Source organism: Pinus tabuliformis, chromosome 4_1, assembly GCF_031772625.1.
Source record: "Pinus tabuliformis cultivar Carrire ecotype Pingquan chromosome 4_1, CPIR1, whole genome shotgun sequence".
NCBI lineage: Eukaryota > Viridiplantae > Streptophyta > Pinopsida > Pinales > Pinaceae > Pinus > Pinus tabuliformis.
The window spans coordinates 758,763,042-758,771,090 of record NC_142303.1 but is presented as its reverse complement, the minus strand read 5'-3'; positions in this window follow the sequence as shown (position 1 = coordinate 758,771,090).

The following is an 8,049-nucleotide window of genomic DNA, read 5'->3' as shown; positions in this document are numbered from 1 at the left end:
GGTATTAATTTAATAAAATTTTATATAGCTCAAGCATTTTAAAAGAAGAAATAGTATGTTTTTTTTGGTCATTAACAAATTTTTTTTTTGACAATTTTAATTGCATTGGGGTGATACAAATCCACTAATTTAAAGAAAAAAAAAAAAAAGCATGACTCCATGTATGATATTTTTCCTTTAAACATGCGCATGCACTACGCATTTGAATATAGCACATTTCTAGCATCTAATGTGATTTGTAAGCTATCATGGTTATTCCACTATAATAGTTTGTCACAATAAATTTTATAAAATATTGAAATCTTTACTGTGAATGTTTAATTCTCTTTAGATATCAAATTATTTATTTACCATTTTCATGCTTAAATCAATAAACTAGCTCAAATGCATGAAATATAGAACAGAAAGAAAGACACACCATCCACCATAAACATAAATTTTCTCAAGAAACCTTAATGGAAGAAAACCCAGTGAGAAGGTGGGGTTGCTTTGCTCTATTTTCTTTAGTATGGAAATAAGCAAGTATAGAGGAAGAGGTACTCCATATGGAGTTACTTGAGACCTATGGCCTATAAGCTACTACAAAATTTTAACCCCCTTTGTTCTACTCTCTAACTTCTCACTTCTAGTTGCTCTACTTGACTATGGAACAAAATACCATAGAATAGAATGGAAACCTGACTCCTCCTCATGACTTGATATTTAACATAACTCAATATCCAACTAAGGGTAGGATTTGACTCTTGCAACCCTCAACTAGGGTTATAGTTTTGGCACTTAAAGAATCTTATTGAAAGTATGAATGTGGCTAGTCCCATGTGCATGAGTAATAGGGGTTGATGTGGCATCCACTATACCATGGTGATCAATATGGTAGGTCAACTTGTGGAAAACATAACTTTTGCATACAAATTCTTATTGATGTGATTGTTGCACAATTGGAAAGCTTTTAGTGTAGATAAATTCTTGGGGGGATGGTACATGTGAGAGATTTTTGACCCTAGAAAACATCAATTCACTCCTCAAAATGGCTCCGGAGGGTTTCAGACCCTGATTCTCCAAACCAAGACCCACCATTGAAATGACCCTACAAGGTGATTCCTACAATTCTTCCGCTTTAAAGGCATTGAGATAGATGAAAAATAATATAATTATCCACTATAGATCACGCATCCCCATTAGGAGGTTTTTGATCCCTAAAATTTTTACTAAATGAGGTAAGGAAAATTTTCCTCATCCTTATTCTTAGAATACCATTTAGCTTTTCCTAGAAGTTGCCCTTTCAACCTGATATGCCAAAGGTCATGTTCCCCCTATCTTGTAGTTTTGTACCTCTTCTACAAAATTGTGTCCTCTAACAAATTTTCCTGAGCATCTAGACCTACCCCCCTCTTGATTTGACGTGGAAGGCTCATAGAGTTTGAGATTCTCCAAATTTGTTACTTAGTAAATGCACATGTATTGGGGTATATTGTGCCTATAGGAATTATCTCCCACAAATTCCTTTTTCAATTGTAACCACACTCTGACTTTCACTCTAAATGAATTATGTATTTTGTGTTAATCATGTCTGGATTTATATTTTTCTTGTGATTTATCTAGTGTCTCCTAAACTTGCAAATGGACATACCTACAATTCTTAAAATCATGTTCTTCTCTTAATGCATCTCTTGTGCAATCCTCCATCACTCCTTGTTATCCATAAACAACTTCCAAGGGCGAAGGTGGAAAACATCCACAGTAAGTTTCAAAGGAGGAGCTATCAATAAAAGTGTGGGTTGCTTTGTTATAAGAATGTTGTATATGGATCAAATTTTCATCCTAGGTCTTTGAATGCTTCTAATTGTAAATCCCCAAAAGTTACACCAAAGTCCTATTGACTACTTCTATATACCCATCTATTTATGGTTGGAATATTTTAGACCTCTTCAACTTTGTGTCCATATTCTCCCACAACATAGTCTAAAATACATTATGAAATATAGTGTCTATGCCTGAAATGAAGCTTGTTGGTATTAAAAAATTTGTTGCTTCTTATCCTTTAATGGTATTTTTAGAGGACATGAGGATGCACATATTGTTCAACTTATCAACTAACACAAATAAGTCGTCATATCCATTCATGTTTGTTGGTAAACCTCCCACAAATTCCATGGAAACTCTTTCCCAAGGATGAGTGGCTACAAGTAAGGGATTGTATAGGCCTTTCTTCCTCTTACTAAGCTTGTTGGTACAACAAAGTATACACCTTGTAATGTACCATTCTCATCTTCTTACATTTTGTACCAGTACACATACCTCTATTAGTTATCAAATGTCTTCCGAACACTAAAATTCCATGCAACCTTGAAGGTGTGGGCCTCTATGATAAGCTATAGTTGCTCATATTTAGGAACACAAGGCATTTCCAGCCTATAGATTCATGTCACCAGTTTTACACAATGTTGGCCTTATAGCCACTAAGAAACTCTTTAAATCCTGAATCTTCTATGCATGCATCTCTGTATACATCATGGGTGAAAGGATCCATCTATATATGCGTTCCCAGACCTATAAATTTTGATATGGGTGGCATTCGAGCCATGTCTTCCAACATATTTTTGTGACCCTTCTTGTACTTAATGACTAGATGAAACTATTCTAAGAACCCCATCCCCTTGTAATGTCTGGTCTATTGTAGCTTACTCTAGGCTTTCAGATATTGTATCAATTGGTGGTCTATGTGGATGACGATCTCCTTTCCCATCAAATAATGTTTCTACTTTTTGGAAGCTTGTACCAAGGCATAGAGCTCCTTTTCCTAAGTATGGAAGTTGATAACTACCCCATAAAATACTTCAAAATGGTAGCACACATGCATCACTCCTTGCATGAAGACCACTTCCATGGCATACCCACTTATATCTATCTCCACTTTGAAAGGCTTCTACAAGCTTGATTATGTGATAGATTGTGCTTGATTGATTTTCCTTTTCATCCATCAAAATCCTTCTATTGATTCTTACCCCACTAAAAGTTCTTACCACTCATTGTTATGGCATGGACTTGTGCAAATACTATTAAAAATGAAGTTATGGACTTCTACAAGCATCGTGCTATCCCAAGAAAACTCCTAACTTCAACGACATTTGTATGAACTAGCCACTTCATGATGGTTTCCATGTTTGCAAGATCTATCTTGAGCTCCCATCCACCAATAACATACCCCAAATACACCAAATATTGCTAGGAAAACTCACATTTCTTTAGGTTTTCCAACAACTGATTCTTCTCCAGTGTCCATTAGGCAAATATTGAGGTCTAAAATGGGCCTCGTAAGGAAAATAATAAAATAACAGTTGTGTATTTTTAAAGAAAAAGAAATAAAAGTACTTTTCAATAGTGTTTTAAGCTTATCCCCTTGTAGTTTTACTCAAATGTCAAGTGTACATGCACGTTAGATGTAGAATTAAATTTCACATCCAATGAGTACCCACTATGCATACTTATGAGTAGACCCACGTCGATGTATGTGTATGTCATCGAATCCAACAAGTGACGAAGTTTAGACTCATTGTTAGTGGACGAGAGACTGGTGGTGGCGTCTAGAGGTAATTAACCTTGAGGGTGGAACTTTCCTTACCTCCCACCACTCACAACTTGCCACTAAAGGCATTGCACAATGCATCCTATATGAGCAAGTCGATAGGGTTAAACAATCTTGTCAGAGTTCCAAAGAGGAACTGCTCGTTGTTCACCACTCACTGCTTGGTCTTTTGCTCATGCTGAACACCCTTGACATTGATACAGCCAAGCGGCATGACATAGGCTTGACAATAGGACTCATTAAATTGACTAGTTATGACTACAATCCATAAAGCATAAGTCCAACAATTTGAACTTATTCAAAGATGTAGGAATTTTAGCCACCCCAAGTAATTCCTTGAGATCACATATTTACAAATACAAAAACCCTATGGGAAAAGTGATTTCTTTTTGCCAATCAATATATAGCAAATCCTTACCTTAAGGTGTTGATAGTTAGGTAAAATTATAAGAACATCAATCCCTAATCCATTCCTACAATAAGAATAATAACAAAATATTAAAATAATATTTTATTTATACAACACAATCATTATATTTTACATTAAAAAAAAATTCAGTCCAACATTTAAATAGTGAAAATGTTAACAAGCCAGCATTGTGTGGAATGAATATAGGTGATACTTTACTCTATAAAACATCACTCACCTTCACTATGAGAAAGTCAACATAGTTGGTTGACTAACTTGAAGAAGGGCAAATGGCTATTCAAAATTTTCTCATGGTTTTACTATTTACAAACTTAATGTTCAAGGCAAAAATCTTTCATATTAATTGGTATATTTATATTATCTTTATTAAAATATTCAAAGATGTTATGCAAAATTCAAGTTATCACCATATGTAATTAATAAATACTAATTTTGAAATGTATGTTATTATTAATCAATCTATATACATAATGATCATAATATTGCTGCTACTATCCACACACATTAACTCGACCTAGGTCATAGTGCAAGTGCTATTCAACCAAAGCAGAAAGCACAATCATAAACTCCACCTAGGTCATAGTGCAAGTGCTATTCAACCAAAGCAGAAAGCACAATCATAGGAGACAAAGAAAAGAAAAACGCCTTATCACTCTCACCAATGTTGGCACAAATAAGAAAGCACAATCATATGAGACAAAGGCCAAGAGAAAAGACTTATCACTTCCATGATCACCTTTGAATTTGAGGAAAGCTCATAACAATTAATCACCCTCAAAGATTGCGACCATTCCACAAAAGACATTTTAGACTATTTTTCAAACAAGTTTTTGGAACTTCTTACCTATTGACCTTTTAGACTAATTAACAAGAAATTTTTACAAGTTCTTACATATAGAAATGATGAATAGGTTGTGGGATAAGGGCTATGGTTTTTTATTATTAAAATTATATGGAGATATATATACTATGTTTTATTTGTAATTTATTTAGCCCAAACGTAAATTTTAAATATTTAAATTATTTAATAAAATTTGTTTAATTTAAAGAATATTATTTTAAAAAATTATCACATATATTTATATTGAAATATTTTTCATATCTAATTTTTTTCATGCTCTTTTGTTATAATAAATTCAATTATCATAAACCATATGTAAATTTTACTTGTATATTGACCTATTCTAATATAAATATAATTTCTTGTTCTTGATTTTTTCGCTAAGTTAATTGAAGATGTCTCTTCAAAAAACAAAGCTTTTTGACCTTTTGGTTATTTAAAGAAAATAATTTGACATTACGGATATTCACATTTTGCTGGACGGGAATCGGGATGTTTATCTTAAATTTAATTTCTAGTAGGATAAAGTCTTTTTTTAAACGTAGTTTTTGTTTAGTATTTAATAATAAATTTGTGAAAATTAACATGGTGTATGATAAATTAATATGGTATGTGCTAATATGTTTTTTATTCTTTTAATCTCGAGCTATAGGGGACATGTTGTATTTTATTACTGCTAATGTTTTGGTGTAAAACTCCATGTTGTATTTTATTACTGCTAATGTTTTGGTGTAAAACTTAACCTCAATACAAGTTTTAAGTTCTATACTTCTATACAAGTGTGTTAATAGTTGAATAAATGAAAACGATTAAAACAAAGTGGTATTCATATACAATATTATCATGAAGAATTACATAGATTAAGTAATATATACATTTCTAAATTAAGATATTGAAGTAATAACATTCAAAACTAGAGATATAATTGTTTGTTCCAATTTAGTAGATACAATGTAGATGAGCGATATAATTGTTTATTCCAAGCTAGTAGATACAATTGATGTAGTAGATGAGCTAAATGAGATAAGATAAATGGAGGTGAGGAAGTTAATGAAGGAAGATGGATATGGAAGTGAAAGGAAGAGAATCGAAAGGGAATCAATTCTTTCGGTAGGAACTAGTAGTATTTGTTATAGTTATAATTATATATTTGTTTATTACATTTTAAGATTAAGTAATCAATGACAATACCTTGATAATAACATAAAATAAGTTCTTGTAATAGGCTCTACGACCAACTAAGAGGGAAAAGGTGAATTCTATCCAATCTAATATCAAAGTTGTGGGTCATTTGTATACAAAATCCTTCCACTAGGTCTTCTCTACCAATCTTTATTCCACTAGGTCTTCAAATAGGTAGGAGAGAAAGGGGGGAGAGAGAATCTTCCATGATACCATGCTTGATGTGAGGTGATAAGGAAAAGGCTTATGATAAGAAATATTCCTATGAGTGAAAGTGCTTGAAGTAAGTGATCGATCTATCCTCTTTGGAATGCACCCACTGGCTTATTTCTCTTACTCCCTTGGCATGTGTTCAATAACTAATCTCATGATTGCTTCTATGGTTCATAGATTGTAGATTAGGAATGTAATACTATGTTTTGTTAATTAACTCAAACTTGTTAGATACCTAATCCTTGTGATTATGATAAATTGTAAATATTTTTGTGAATATTTATTTAGGAGGAATATGAAGAGTCATAGGTGGGTGTGAAGAGTCATTTGGACCTCTTGGAAGATAAAACAAAATGTCACTTCTCTTTGTATTAATGTATGGCTCACCTTCATGAAATTCTATCCAACCATGGAGTTATTCCTTATCCTAACAGTGGTATCTTTGGTTTATTTAACTCCATGATTCTATCTCTTGCATGCATAAATGCCTCCTCTCACTCCTCTCTCAAACCATCTCCATTGTGGCATTACTATGTCATTATGAGCTTCGACTTCTCCTAATATGAGCAATCTTGAGTCATGTCCCTATTTCAAGCATTACACTTCCATTATTATGTGTAGAAAACCCTAGATTTGTGTGACCATGAAACCCTTAATATTTTTTGCCTAATTTCTCCCTTGGTGGTGGTTGAGTAAATATGTAAACCAACACTGCTACAATTCCATAGACAATAGCTTGATCTTGATATTTTTCCCACCATTGGATATATAATTGTCTTCACTAAAGCTAATTTCCATCCATTTGAAAACTAAGAGGCTAATATTCCTACAAAGGGTTGATCTCAACATTTCCTACCACCATATGCATATTGTTGTTGCTAATGTTGTTGGTTGTCTCCTTATACTTGTGTTTGATATTCTTGGTCATGTTGGATTACTAGCAATAGAGGATAATTAGATACATGTTGGTGACATTAAAGCTTGAGAGGTGATTGATGGAATTCTTGGCATTTTATATATCTTCCTAAATGGTGAAGGTAGTTCCATGGGTGTCCTTGTCAATGCCAATTTGTTTGTTCCTAATGGCCCCAAGCCTGTCAAATATGTCATACATTTCCTTTGATGTTATGCTAATAATTTTGACGTCTTGACTAAACATTATTCTCCTTTAGTTTTCACAAGGGTTTTGTGTTGCACCCCTGAGCAATTGCCTGTTTTGTCATTTTTCACTTCAAATTATAAATATGGACTTTACAAGGTCCAAGAGAAAAGAAAATGGGTATAAAGTGAAGGACCCTACATCAACAATTCAAAAATCTACTCATTATATTATTTCCCATTACAATATTAGATCTAATGAAATCTTATTTCACACTTCATTTGGTTCTTGGAAATATGCATGGCTTCTTAGCATAGATGGAACATGTCACATAACCTTCCAGAGAGACTTCTTTGAAGATTTCAATGACAATATAGATGTGTTGGCATTATGATGCATGTGTTGTACTTGATGGCAACCCTCTCATAGAAGAATATCTCACTTATGTATAACTGGATGAATCTTCAGAAGAGATATCAGATGTGACTGATGGAGGACAGCTCAAAGGAATCAGATGATAGTTCTAAGTGTGACAAGTTAGCTTTGCCATCAAGTCCAAAGGGGGAGATTGTTGGCATTATGAGATAAGTGTTGTCCTTGATGGCAAACCACATTGATGACAAATCATAGTGCAGAAGGTCAGCAGCAAGGAATTGATGATCAGACTATAAGAAGAAGAGAAAGTTCATACACGCAGG